At 37.3% G+C, this 15,607-nt stretch overlaps 1 non-coding gene across 1 annotated transcript; it reads right to left on the minus strand.

The window, feature by feature from the left end:
- Nucleotides 1–10,284: 10,284 nt before the first annotated feature.
- LOC133833602 (small nucleolar RNA R71) lies at nt 10,285–10,392 on the minus strand. The gene has a single exon (XR_009892974.1). It is a non-coding gene; the product is annotated as a small nucleolar RNA R71 (small nucleolar RNA).
- Nucleotides 10,393–15,607: the final 5,215 nt, after the last annotated feature.

The following is a 15,607-nucleotide window of genomic DNA, read 5'->3' on the forward strand; positions in this document are numbered from 1 at the left end:
TAACAAAGCCGCCAACAGGCTAAACACATAAAGGCCATGTCATCCCAGGCGCTTTACCAGGCCCTGGGTTGGCGGTCTATAGTGTGAGGATGTCCCAGGCATCCGAGAAGGGTCTCACCCTAGCGACTTGCACTCTGCGTTCTCAACACTGCTTCCGGCCCCTTGCCGTACTCAGCATTGCCGTTCTTAACCTTTGCCGCTCCCGACCCTCGCCGTTCCAAGCCCTTGCAATTCATTCACAAATATGCTCACATAGCATAAATTTAACAAATACTTAAACATATATAAACATAATAAATAGAGCTACGCCCTGCAACACAATCACATAGGGTCGTGCCCTGTAATACAAACTATAGGGCCACGCCCTACTCTACGGGTACAACAGTTTTCTTACCTGTGTCCCAAACTTCCCGAGCTCCGATATCCCAAGCACAGTCCTCTAGTCCAAGCCTCGCTGAAAACCTAGTCACAACGTATCAACAACATCCATCCATCAAGTTCGAATCCATTAAATAACTTTTGGTTATAATTATAGTCTCCGAGACCTTGAATTCTATCAATTCGGGTGAACGTATGTTCGAATCCAAGCTTTCTTGCATGTTCTCTTCGAAGAGAAAGAAGAACGTATTTGAGATCCCCCAATATCATACTCATTCTTCCTTTTATGATGGATTCCCAAGGGTCTCTTTGCACAAGTGTTACCAATCCACGCCTCATTTCCATCACCAACATCCTTAGCGTAACTTTATGATCTTTCTTTTGTTGTGCATGAGTTTTTTTTCATGTGTGTTCTTGATTCGGTTCTTGAAGATTTGTATAAAAATAAAAGGGGATTTGATCTATTTTGTTTTTAGATATTCAAGGGGAAATGAGTTTTTAAAGGGTGAAAATGGCTAAAAATGACATTTTTTATGAGTTTTAGGCAGGTTAGACACGGGTATTGTATAGAACAAGAAATAGGCTTTTACGAATAGGGTTTTAATGCCTGTATTTCAATAATAACCCCTTTTTTGGGTAACTTCCCATTGTCCTAAAAAATTGAGATAGCCTAAATAAAAAATTAACTATCCACTTCTTGTGGATACCATCTTGATACTCCAAGCCTACTATGGCTTGGTTACATTGAATCCTTAGACATATTATTTCAAGCTTTCAAGCTGAAATTTTCGGGTTATTATTTCCCATTTTAATCTTTTAAAACTTTGGGCCCTCATATTTTTCTTTGTTGCTCAATGATGCAGTCTCGAGAGAATCGGTGGGGGGCCTAAACTTGCCATTCCATACGAGCCTCCATCCCCTTGAATTGAATCTCCATTTTCACGTAACCAAAGACTGATTCAGAAATACGAAGAACAATCTGAGCGCGAGGACGTCAGTGCCCATTTTTTACGTCAAATATCTAAGGTTGAAGAAAGACAAAGAAGGAGATTGTGAGTAGCTATTTACCCATATCTTGATCAAGAAACTAGGCCCATTCCTCTTGATCCTAAACTTAAGGTCACCATTGCCTTTCATCCTAACGAACTCTCTTTCGAGATCGTGGAGAGTTCTTCAAGCCACCCTCCTAAACAACTAGCCCCGAAAATTTCATCCACCCTTACCTTGAGAAGTACTTTTTTCGAGGCTAAACATTATTAAAAAAAAAATACTTCTACGAGGCAGGTTTCAGACATCTTTTCTTGCCACTACTTGAAGTTATCTTCTGAGCTTGTGTGCGGACCCAACTCTGAGGAAAAGGAGTTGTTTTGCTCTGGATGAAGACAACCATGAGAGAAAATAAAAGCTTATGGCTTGGAGTCGCGAGCACATGCGAGCTCGATCACTTCTCTCCTTGAAGGATTACTTCATAAATTTTACTATTGGATCATAATAATGGCCCTTTTTCAACTCCAATCAAGTCCTAGTGGCACTAAGGTCTCTATACCACGAAATGTCGTGGGAGGGATCGTTGGCTTACAAGATCTTATATCACTTTTGCCTTAAAAGCAACCCTACAAAAGCTCAAGGTGGGGATGGCTTCTATTACTTGTTGAGCTACCCCAAAGAAAAAAGACTATTCGAGGATATACCGAATCATCCTCCAAACTTTAAGACACAGATCTTTTGGACCAACAGACTCGATCCATCCAAGTTCTACTCCTTTGAAAGACTCCGTAAGTTTTTATCCCGTATTTTCCAACTTTGATCTTTTCCTTTTTGAGCTCAAATGTTCATCCCATTTGTTTGTGAAGCCAACTTTGACCGCCCGAAGCCTGCCAAAGACATGGTGTATCACAGTGATGCGATCCTGAGGCTTTCGTACGGAATAAGGTCTCTCCACTACCTCCTTCACGAAGACAAGCTCCGCTGATGTGGTCTTCTTGGTGAGAGTGAGTCTACAGATGATGTTTGGACTCGTAAATATGCAAGAGGGGAGGATGTCGTGATTCTAACCTCCAAACTCCTTCAAAAAAAGGAACGTGGGTTCGAGCTCGAGGGCTTCTGCTCCTTCTCCCCCTGAACCCTCAGGCTCGGGGAACAAAGCCCAGAAGGAGGTTTCTCCTAGCCCATCTAATGGAGGTAAAGTAATCCTTGATATGTCTAATTTTTCCCCTACCCTCCTTGAGCAAGAACCCAACATTTTAATTTCCTTTAGAAACCCCAAGTATAATTTTATGACCTGCTCAGGGGTAGACTTTAAGGTACATAGAAATGATAGTTGGCTCGCAGATTCCTAAATAATGTATAACACTAATGAGGTATGGGAAGGTATAGTGCTACAATATGGCTCGAATGAATGGAGAGATTTCTCTTAATTGTCCCACACTTTCCAAGGTGAGGAACTCGGTTCTAATATTATCGAAATTTCCTTATAAAGCATAGAGATTTCTTGGACCTCAATTTCTAACCAGGGTGAACCCTCCAGTTAGGTTTCTTTTTTAATGTCGTACTTTTCAACTAACTGTGAATAAATACTGATGTTTTTCTTTCCATTTACAGGTGAATGGATTCAGATCTCAACAACATCCTCATGATGCCCCCCAAGGCTTGTTGCAGAAAATGAGGTTGAGTATCCTCAAAGAAAGACGCTCCACCACCTCCTTCTATGGTCGCTAAGATATCTGAGGGTCCTTCTGTCGTGGTCTCGAAGGTTCCTCCTTCTTCCCCAAAGATAAAGACTTATCAACCTCTCCCCTAGCTACCCCTTCCCCCAGCTGGACTCCTGCTGGGGATAAAGGAAAAAAGGTTGCTAACCTCGCTGTAATGAGGCTAGTTGGAGCTCTTGTTCCCACCGTGACCCAAAAATTCCCAACCTCGACTCATGATTAGGAATTTCCTTTGGACAACGAAGATGGTGCCTTGGGTGCCAATCTGAGCTCTGAACTCCTTTCCCGGGTAGGCCGGTCTTTCAGTAATCTTGAAGCTTCTGATTGGAGGTTTTTAAGGGGTGATGACACCAACACCTTATTCTAGTAGAGCCTCAGAGCACTTTTCATACTTGAATATACCACTATCATGCCTTGTTTTATGTCTAACTCATTATTTATTTTAGGCATTCTTTGGGTTTGTACGCCAATGGTCCATTTTATCAACAAAGGTGGCCACCAGTGAGAGGCTTTCCTTCGATGCCAAGGCAGCTCAGATGAGGGGTGAGGACGCCTTGAAAGAGGTTAAGGACAAGCTATCCTCTTTTGAACCCGAGGTCTGTTGTCTGAAAACCAATTTAGACGTAGTTAAGGCCAAGCTCAATACGAAGACTGCCGACTTCAATGCTGCCAATATTGAGCTCGATATGAACACTGTTGAGGTTGAACACCTTAAAGCTCTGACAATCAAACTGGAGGAGGAGAAGAAAGCCACATTTGATGTCCTCAAAGATGAAAAGGCACGTTGTTTAGAGGATTTCAAGGCAAAGAAGGAGTCTTCTACGGACATGGCCTTGTATTGCATACGGTCCCTGAATCTGGAGATTGACACTTGTTGCAAAATGTATTGCTACGTAAGTGCACGTATCGCATATTAATAATAATCTAGGTAAAACCAAGTATCTTCCTCAAGGACTGAATCACCAATTACCAATCAATTAATCTATTTTTTTTTCTATTTGGTCAATTAAACTTTGATTCTTGTAACAAGGCAGAAGAAAATATAAATTGCAGAAAAAATAATTAAGAACTCAGTAAAAACAATAAGTAACAGAAAAACCTCGAATTTAATTAATGAGAGAGTAATTAGGGCATTTAATCTCATCAACTATCCTCCCTATTAATCCCTAATACAAGTTACCAACTTCTTCTTTCTTCCTATTTCAATTAACTAGTTGACAAAAGCAGGTTATAATCATGTTATGAATTATAAACTCAACCTAAGAGAAATTTCCTATATTTCTATGGAAAATTTAATCGCAAAGACAACATTAATCAAAACAACTCAAAAGAGAGTTACACAATTAATCTAGATACTCTCGTTCCAAATTAAAATTGTGTCCTAAACAACCAAAGCAAATTCAAATCACACTTCTCATATTTTGATTCAAAAACATAGAGGTATTGACTATAGATGGCCAATCAATAATCAATCAACAAGCATAGATTGCAAGAAATTGAAAAGAAGATGAAGAAGAAACGATAAATTACATTAGTTCATAAAATGGATTCAAGCGATTCAATTAACGACCCTAAACAAAAAATTAGTTTAAAACTGTCATTCTAAACACAAAGAAATTCAAGAACAAATATAAAAATTAGATGGATGACAAACAATTGAGGAAACCTCCAAAGGTGTTCTTCAAGATTTTTCGCCACCCAAAAATTGTCTCCTATTTCTCTTCGAAACTAGGTTTATAACCTAATTTTTTTTCTTTCTGAAGGACTTGGGCCGCGGCCCAACTATTCAAGAGTCACAGTCCGTGCCCAAAAACTGCATTTTTTATTGAGGCGGGCCGTGGCGCAACTGTCCACCTGCCACAGCCCGTGTCTTTGTTTCTTGGACAAATATAAAAATTAGATGGATGACAAACAATTGAGGAAACCTCCAAAGGTGTTCTTCAAGATTTTTCGCCACCCAAAAATTGTCTCCTATTTCTCTTCGAAACTAGGTTTATAACCTAATTTTTTTTCTTTCTAAAGGACTTGGGCCGCGGCCCAACTATTCAAGAGTCACAGTCCGTGCCCAAAAACTTCATTTTTTATTGAGGCGGGCCGTGGCGCAACTGTCCACCTGCCACAGCCCGTGTCTTTGTTTCTTGGACATTTGCTCTTTCAAATCGTGACCCTCCTAAACCATTCCGCGGCCCGTGTCCTGACTCCGAAACACTGTGTAATGACCCAACTATTTCTAAGACTTAGATCATTAAACCTACTAGACATAACTACTACTTTGAAGAGAACATACATGAGAAAAATTCATAACTTTATTGAAAACTTTAAAATAATATTTGTAATACATAAATGAGCTCATTGTTTTAAAAATAAAACATAACTTTAAATGAAATTGTTTACAAAGCTAAATGCGGAAAATACATAAAAACGTAATTTAAAGAGACTAAAGAAAATAACGTCGTCTTCGAATCGACACGCATCCCATCCACCCCATTCACCTTAACACACATGCTAAGCTTCCAAGAATCCTTCCGCCTTTGTATCTATTTTCCTACATCAAACTAAAAGTAAAGGAGTGAGCCTAATTCCCAGCAAGGAAAACTACTAACAACATAAAACATATACATAAATTATATCATAACCACATATACTATAAACATATGTCATATAATACTACAATGGCCATTATACTACTTGGGGCTTGTTAACTAGGCAAGTCATATGCCCAATAGATTTGTGGGGCCTGCTAGCCAAGCAAGCTAGCTAGACAAGTCATATGCCCAAGGTCTATAAACATACTATACATAATGTTAACATACAACATAAGATAACATAACATATAACATAATAAATCATACAAACATACAAGATCTATCCTATTTTCCTTACCAAAACCGCGATATTTGAAAACAAATGCGGAACTTGGAACACTCCTAAAACCAACAATAAGAATGGTGAGAATTTCTAAAGAGTAAAGAATAAATGTGGGAACTAAACCTTCAAGAAGAAACTTACCAAGAAAGATCCTTAAGTTTCAAAATCCTAGTTAAAAACCAATATCAAAAGTTAGGATCTGAATAAAAGGAACTAAAGAAAAACTAAAGTTGTTTAAAGAACTGGACTTAGAGAATAGAAATACCTTAGTTAACCTTATGGATTGGTCTAACTTCAATACCAAAATACACTAATCCTTACTTCCCAAGTATTTTATAAAGCTTAAGAATGGCAAAGCTTTTTCCCAACCCAAGTGTTTATCACTCTATGGAATCACTAGCACCTTGGAGTCTCTGATCACAGCTTGAAGAGTGAGGGGAAGGGCTGGGTACTAGGTCCTATTTATAGAGGTAAGGAATGAAACTAACCCCATTTTGATTTGAATAAAAATAATGAATATAATTGAAAAATATTTGAATATTCGTCAACCAGAGGCTGAAGACTCGGTCAAAACGTTCAGAGGTAGGTCTAAGTAGTTAAGGGTTAATTTTAAAATTAAAATATATATATATTACTAAGGGCGATATATCACCCCTATGTGGTGATATACCGGCTCTGCCCTAATCCCGAGCCTTCGTTTGTACGTTCGTGCATCGTCAACGTGTTTTCCGTATCCTTCGTTAGGCGATATATCTGCTCCTAGCTGCGATATATTGGCATACGTGAATATTTTAAACATGTAATTGCACTTTTTTAGTATAATTTGAATGGGATAACTACTTTGAATGAGTCAAACTACGACCCTAACAAATTCTGGTGAATACTAAAGCTTATATTTCCTTATTTTATCATTAAAATACTTAATTCCTTAATAATCATGCTTATGACAAGTGTCATATTCCTATTGGCTCTATCTAAACCTTAGGTTATAATAAATAATATATCTAGGACCAGCAAAATTAATCAAACCTTATGTTATAATTAATATTCTTAAACTATAGGTTAAACTTGTAAAATCCATAACTGGTACTAGGAGTTTCAAACTAAGTCTCGGTTTGAACCAAAATCCACGAAATTTAAAATACTACAACTACTACTAACTAGCTAACTAAGTAAACATTTTGGGACTCTACAATTCTCCCCTACTACAAAGAATTTCGTCCCCGAAATTTACTTACCAAACAATTCCGGATACCGAGCTTGCATATCCTCCTCCAACTCCAACGTTGCCTCTCGTTCAGAACTATTTCTCCATAGGACTTTGACTATCGGAATACTCTTAGACCGTAATTCCTTAATCCCTCTATCTAGGATGGTAACTGGTTGTTCCTCGTAACTCAAGTCTTTCTGGAGTGCTATTGTATTGATTAGTGCATGAAAATGCACTTTTGCAAGTAAAAATGTCTAAATAAATTACATTTTAATTATATATTTTCATGAAACTATTAGAAAGTATTTATTTGATATGAAAATATGTGATTTTAATTAATTTGTTTTATTTTGTAGAAAAATGTGGCAAAATTACAAAGGAATTAAATGAGATGCTCAAAGAAAGGAAAACCCATGAAGAAGAGCCCAACCCATTGCATTAGAGCCTTGTCCACCACCTAGCAATTTCTACATTGTGAGCTTTGCAAATAGTTAGTGTGAATTGGTGATATTGCATATGGTCTTCACGTGTGATTAATGTTTAATTCACCATCAATCACATGATTGATTTGCACGAAATTCAAGCAGTACACCACATTTTCACATTAGACAATTGATAGAATTGAATTTGTAAAACCAATTTCTAAATCTCCTTTTATGTATATTAAAGGCAAATAAATTCTAATTAATTTGCTTTTCATTTCCCACCGAACAGTTTTAGCATGACAAAATGCTATATAAAGGGGACCTCTTGTATATATTTGGGTGTGTAATTTTTCATTAGCAAAAACTATAGTAAATTTTAGTCTCATTTTGTCTATTTCTTCTTATATTTTCTCTTTAGAATATTGTGAGAATGACTAGCATTCTAGGCTAGTTTCCTAGGTAAGGTAAAGGATGATCCTATATGTGAGGTAAAATTTATTTATGTTATGATTCACCAAGTGCCTAAAGTTCATACATTTGAGTAATATAATTTCTTCTATTTTTCTCCATCTCTATATCAATATATTTAACTATTTAGTATTATATAGAAATAGTCATGCTTTTTCTATGTGAATATAATAGTACAAATATATCGATATTATAATTTTATGGTTAATCTTTTATTGCATTATTGCCAATGAGGTATATTGTCATTCTTAGATTTTTCATAAGATTATTTTCTATGATCTTAAGGTGAGAGTTTTTATTACTCAAATACATTTTATTAATATATGTTCTTCAAGTTTTATCTTCCAATTAAATTGTTGGGAAGTGAACAATTTAACTGCGTTTTATGTGTGAATCAAAACTCAAATAAATGAGCCAAACATATAGGTGATTCTTGAAACCTTACTACTTTTGTTATTGAATTTTTCAACCAATTTTATTTTCAACATTTTCTCAAAACCACCAACGATTTCTTTACTGTTTGTGCTTTAGTTCTACTAATCACCTTTTGATTAAGATATCTCTCTGTGGACACGACCGCCCATACTACACTACAACAACTGCTTTGTGAAGACCAGTTTGGGCGTAATCAAATTTTGGCACCGTTGCCAGGGAGATAGATATCAAAAGCTTAGTGGAATACACGACCAAGAGGTAAGTCATTTTAGTTTTATTATTCGCTTTCTTTGTATGTGTGTGTAATATTGGTGTTACCACATTATTTTATTATTAGTATTATCTTTTATATGTTTGAACCATTTACCAAAAATAAATGCGTTTTTTTTCCTTTTCCAATTATAGCTCATTGTCATTAGTTTACATATAACTTGCATTGTTTATTTTTATTTTTATTTTACACTTTTTTTTTTAGAAAAAAAATCGTTTGGATTTATTAGTGTTGCATATAGGACTAATTTTTTTTTCTTCTTATAGTATTAGTTTCATTATTTAAAAAAAATAAAAAAATATTAGTCATTAATTTTCTTTATATGTTATTTTTTATTTTTAGTATTAATTTTTTTTTAATTGATTGCTCCCAAATTATCATTCATTGTTAATATTATAACTATTTGTCATTTAATTATTTTGTTTCTAATTTTACTTTTTAGCTTTAAATTTTTAGATAATAACTTAGGTCTCATAATTTGTGTAACATTAGGTTTTAGATTAGCTTTAATTTAGGTTCTTCCTCTTTAACTCTTGTTTTAAAAAAAAATCATAAAATTTAGCATAAAACTTTTAGTATTGGGAACAATAGTGTAATGCTACAAGTGGTAAAAACTAAGAGTATTCTGTCTAGAAAGATTGGCTTTTAAGGTTTGTGATAGAGTACCCTCTACACTTTCCTGGGAACCTTGGTTCTGTCTAGGAAAGTGTGGGACGAAGCGGTACCTTGGCAACCTTCCCAATCGGCCTGGGAATATTTCTTGTGTATGCCCTTGTATTATTACATTTTTGAACTTGTTACTATTTAAAAAAAAAAAAAAACAAGCTTGTTCTTTCAAAATAAGTAAATTATTTTACTTATTGGTCATTTGGTTGAAAAGGTTTGAATTGTGATTTTTCATACTCATCTAGTAACCTCGGGGAGTTCTGGTGAGGCGTGAGATCATTTCAAATTATCCAAATTTACCAAGGAACAAGTAAAAATTTTTTTTTTTTTAAAAAGTCTCATTTTTGAAAGTGGATGAATCGTCATAGAGAGAACTAGGGAGATTTGTTAGGAGACCCGACACCCCTAGTGACAATTCTTCTGATACATCCAACATTTCTTCTCCCACCTCAACAATTGCTCATAATCCTTTCGCAATGGCTCATCATGAGGAAATTCAATAGAGAAGTATAAATGACTATCTCCATCCTACTCATACTCCTACCCTTCTTGTATCAGCTTTCCACCTAATATGCCCAACTTTGAATTTAAACCTGGCATGATTCAACTCTTGCCAAATTTCCATGGTTTAGAAAATGAAAATCCTTATGTGCATATTAGGGAATTCGAGGAGGTGGTAGTCACTTTCTATAACCAAGCTAATATCGCGGATACTGTGCGATTGAAGTTTTTTCCCTTCTCTTTGAAGGATAAGGCTAAAAGTTGGTTATACTCTCTGAGACCAAGGTCTATTGGAACATGGGATGAAATGACATCGTCATTCTTCCACAAATACTTCCCTAACCACAAGACCAATGGCTTAAAAAGACAGATTTCTACTTTTTCCAAAAAAGACAATGAAACTCTCTATCAAGTCTGGGAAAGGTTTAAGGAACTGCTAACTCTTTGTCCCCACCATGGTTATGAAAAATGGCGCCTAGTCAGCTATTTCTATGAAGGCCTCACTATTCGTGAACGCCAGTTTGTAGAAATGATGTGCAATGGTGAATTCCTTCAAAAAGATCCTGAAGAAGCCTTGGAATATCTCAATGAGCTTGCAGAAAAATCTCACACCTGGACTGGTCCAAGTGCTACTGAAAGCACTAACCGAAATCGACCAGCAGGAATTTACCAATTGAGGGAGGAGGACAGCCTTAAAGCCCAAGTTAAGTCCTTAACAAAGCAACTTGAGGCATTTAAGACAAAAGGTGGGCAAGGACTTCATATGATTGCCCGAGCAGAAACACATGAGCCATGTTTTGTGTGTGGAGGAACGGATCATTTAGCTAAGGACTGCTTAGCTTTTAGTGAAATGAGGGGGGTTTATGAAGAGCAATGCAATGCCTTATGGGGCCTATAATAAGCCATTCTCTCATACGTACAACCCTGGTTGGAGAAACCACCCAAATTTCAGCTGGAGAGATCCCAACCAATCACAATCTTCTGGAGGGCAATGGAGAAATGAGCACCAGTCTCAACCATCAAAAGCTTAACCTGCTCCTCAATACAATGCTCCTTCTCAAAGGAGTTCTCTTGAGAACACCCTTCATTCATTCATGGAGGAGCAAGCCAAAATAAATTGTCAAATGATGGAAGAAATCAAGGAAATGAAAAGTCAATTTTCAAAACTGACTGGATCCTTGGTTAATTCTGAAAGAGGCAAACTTCCTTCTCAGCCTCAATTCAATACACAAGGGCAACATATGGCTCAAACCTCCAACTCTAACGATCAAAACGTTAAGGAGGCTAATGCCATCACAACTAGAAGTGGTAAAGCTTTGGAAGATCCACCAATACCAAATACTACTTCAAAATTTCCAAATGTTGTCTCTGAAAGTGTACCATCCAATGCTTCTGCAAAAGTTCGATTTCCCCAGGCTCTAAGACCTGCTGGGAAAATTCCTGAAAATTGAGGAGAAATCCTTGAGCACTTGACACAAGTGAAGATAAACCTTCCTTTGTTTCACATCATCAAACAAGTGCCAGCCTATGCTAAAATCATCAAGGATCTTTGCACTGTAAAAAGGAAGCATCATGTCAAGAAGACTGCTTTCTTGACTGAGCAAGTTAGTTCGGTAATTGAACAAAAGACACCGCCAAAATACAATGATCCTGGTTGTCCCACCATTTCCTGTCAAATTGGGACTCATGAATTCAGCCAAGCCTTGCTAGACTTAGGAGCGAGTGTCAATCTCATGCCTTATTTTGTCTACTCGCAACTTGGTCTTGGTGAAATCAAGCCTACTTCTGTAGTCTTACAGCTGGCTAATCGTTCTATTATGAAGCCTCGGGGTATTGTTGAGGATGTTCTTGTTCAAGTTGACAAATTCTATTACCCCGTTGACTTTCTCATTCTGGATACTCAATCTGTGGTTAGCATGGAGTCAAAAATCCATATCATACTTGGAAGACCTTTCCTTGCTACAGCTAATGCCCTTATTAACTGTAGGAATGGTCTCATGAAAATATCTTTTGGGAATATGACTCTCAAGGTCAATATTTTTCATGTTGCAAAGCAACCACATGATGATGATGAATGTTATCAGACATTTCTGATTGACACACTCATTCCTGAGGAGATTCAATTGCAAAGCAATTCTGATGATCTTGATGAACTCCTCTCTTTTTCTGAAAGTTCGGGTTTTTATGAGTCGATTAATGAAATTTCTTGTTACAAAGACTCACAAAATGGAAGAACAAAGTTTTGGCAACCTCACTTTGAAGAGCTACCTAGTGAAAAGGAAAAGCCAAAACCTTCTGCTAAAGAGGTTCCTATTGTTAAGTTAGCCCAACTACTTGAGGGTTTAAAACATGTCTTCTTGGGAGATGGTGAAACATTTCCTGTTATCATTTCGTCCAAACTTGATCCTTCACAATAAATTAAGCTAATTAAGGTACTGCAAAAGATTAAATCTGCATTAGGTTGGACAATCGCTGATATTAAAGGCATTAGCCCTTTAATTTGCTCCCATCGAATCAATCTGGAGGACGGGGGAATCCCTCGAAGAGATCCTCAAAGAAGACTGAACCCCACAATGAAGAAGTTGTGAAAAATGAAGTGCTGAAACTTCTGGATGCTGACATCATTTATCCAGTGGCTGATAGCAAATGGGTTAGTCCAACTCAGGTAGTGCCTAAAAAGTCGGGTGTAACTATTGTTGAAAATGAGAAAGGGGCCCTTGTCCCCACAAGAATTGTGACGGGTTGGCGCATGTGCATTGACTATTGAAAATTGAATTCTTCCACCCGCAAAGATCATTTCCCACTTCCATTCATCGACCAAATCCTTGAACGTGTGGCTGGTCATCCTTTTTATTGCTTTCTTGATGGCTATTCAAGCTATTATCAAATCGAGATTGCAATGGAGGATCAAGATAAGACCACTTTCACATGTCCTTTTGGTACTTATGCTTTTCGGCGTATGCCATTTGGACTGTGTAATGCACCAGCCACCTTCCAAACGTGCATGATGAGTATTTTCAGTGACATGGTTGAAAAATGTATGGAAGTATTCATGGATGATTTAACAGTCTTTGGAAACTCTTTTGACGCATGCCTTCTTAATTTAGAAGTTGTTTTGACACGATGTATTGAGAAAGCTCTTGTGCTCAATTGGGAAAAATGTCATTTCATGGTATCTTCAGGCATAGTCTTGGGACACATTGTCTCTGAAAGAGGAATTGAGGTTGATCAGTCTAAGATTGATCTCATTTCTAATTTTCCCACTCCAAAAACTGTCAAAGATGTCAGATCCTTTCTTGGGAATGCTGGTTTTTATAGGAGGTTCATTCAAAACTTTTCAGGGATTTCTCGTCCACTATGTAACCTCTTAGCCAAAGATGCTACTTTTGAGTGGATGCCTAAGTGTGAGGATGCCTTCCGAACACTTGTTGCAAAATTGACCTCCGCCCCTATTATGCAGTCACCTGATTGGGATTTACCTTTTGAAATCATGTGTGACGCAAGAAATTTTGCTGTAGAAGCTGTTTTGGGACAACGAAGGGAGGGGAAACCTTTTGTTGTCTATTATGCAAGTCGAACTCTTAATAGTGCTCAAATGAACTATTCCACTACTGAAAAAGAGTTGCTTTCCATTGTCTTTGCTCTTGACAAATTCCGAGCATACTTGATTGGCTCACCTATTACAATCTTTACAGATCATTCTACCCTTAAATATCTCCTTTCCAAAAAGGATGCTAAGGCGCGCTTAATACGGTGGATCCTTTTATTGCAAGAATTTTACATCACAATCAAAGACAAGAAAGGTGTTGAAAATGTCATGGCAGATCACTTATCCCGACTTGAATTCAGTGATTCTACTGATGGTCCACCTATTCGTGATGATTTCCCCGATGAACAACTGCTTGCTGTTACTAAGTTACCATGGTATGCACATATTGTTAACTACTTAGTAACAGGTGAACTTCCTTCTGAGTGGAGTTCACAAGACAGACGCAAGTTTCTGGTCGAGGTTCGCAATTTCTATTGGGATGATCCATACTTGTTCAAGTATTGCCCTGACCAGATCATGCGGAGATGCATCCCTGATGATGAGGTGTCTAGTGTTCTGAACTTTTGCCATAATGATGCTTGTGGTGGTCACTTCTCTGTGAAGAAAACTGCTGCAAAAATCTTACAGTGTGGTCTTTATTGGCCCACTTTGTTCAAAGACACCAATGAATTTTGTCGTTCATGTGTGAGGTGCCAGAAGTTAGGTTCTTTGTCCCATCGTCATATGATGCCTTTGAACCCAATTCTTGTGATTGAGATATTTGATTGTTGGGGCATAGATTTTATGGGACCATTTCCATCTTCTTCTGGTTACATTTACATTCTCCTTGCTGTGGATTATGTTTCCAAATGGGTCGAGGCTGTACCCTGTCGAACCAACGATAATGCAACATTTACCAAGTTCTTGAAAGAGAATATTTTGTCAAGGTTCGGTACGCCTCGTGCCATCATTAGTGATCAAGGCACTCATTTTTGCAATAAGTCTTTTGAGGCTCTCATGCGCAAATATGGTGTACTTCATAAGGTTGCTAATTCCTATCATCCGCAAACCAATGGGCAAGCGGAGTTAGCCAATAGGGAGATAAAATAAATTCTGGAAAAAACAGTAAATCCCGACCGAAAAGATTGGTCTTCTCGTCTTCTTGACGCACTCTGGGCATACCGTACTACTTTCAAATCCCCTCTTGGGATGTCTCCATATCGGCTTGTTTATGGGAAGGCCTGTCATTTGCCTGTTGAACTTGAGCATAAGGCATATTGGGCTGTCAAAGCCTTTAATTCTGATATATGTGCTGCAGGTATTAATCGTAAACTCCAGCTGTCTGAAATTGAGGAGTTGAGAAATGAGGCATATGATAATTCCAGGATCTACAAGGCAAAAATGAAAGTTGCCCATGATAAACAGATCCTACGAAAGCATTTTGAGGTGAATCAAAAGGTGCATCTTTATGATTCTCAGTTGCATTTCCACCCAGGTAAGTTGAGATCGTGGTGGACTGGCCCATTTGTGGTGAAACAAGTTTTTCCCAACGGTTCTGTTGAAGTTGAGAACCCAACTGATGGGAGAATTTTCAGAGTCAATGGCCAGAGATTGAAGCATTACATCGAGAGTGTGAGTCATGTTGAAGAGGTCCTTCTTGAGGACCCTGTTTATACACTCTGAGTTGTTTATTTCTTTTACATGTTTTATTTTATTTTATTTTTCTGCTTTTCTTTTAGTTTTGTGTGTTTTCATTTTTTTTGTTTGTTTTTGGTTGGTTTTGTTGCTATCAGGTTGTTTCAATTATCGCCCCATGGATATTGTCATCTTCCAGGTGTTCTCTTTCCCTATCTTTTTCATTGCATATTTGTTTTGACATTGAGGACACTGTCTGATTTTCGGTTGGGGGTGGTGAGCTCTGGTGAGCTTTCATTTGGAGAATTACATTGTTGTGTTGAATTCTTAAGTCAAATTTTCTCAAAATTTTCTAAGCATGATTGAAAAATATGTGGTTTGAGTTGGTTTTTGCTATGTTTAGCTATTAAGGAGTGATTTCCTGAGTTCTTTAATGCACTTTCCAAACATGTGGTAAGATGGTTGTTAACACAAATAGTTGAGAAAATTTTCAAGTTTAAAGTTTTCCATTTT

Source organism: Humulus lupulus, chromosome 4, assembly GCF_963169125.1.
Source record: "Humulus lupulus chromosome 4, drHumLupu1.1, whole genome shotgun sequence".
Lineage (NCBI taxonomy): Eukaryota > Viridiplantae > Streptophyta > Magnoliopsida > Rosales > Cannabaceae > Humulus > Humulus lupulus.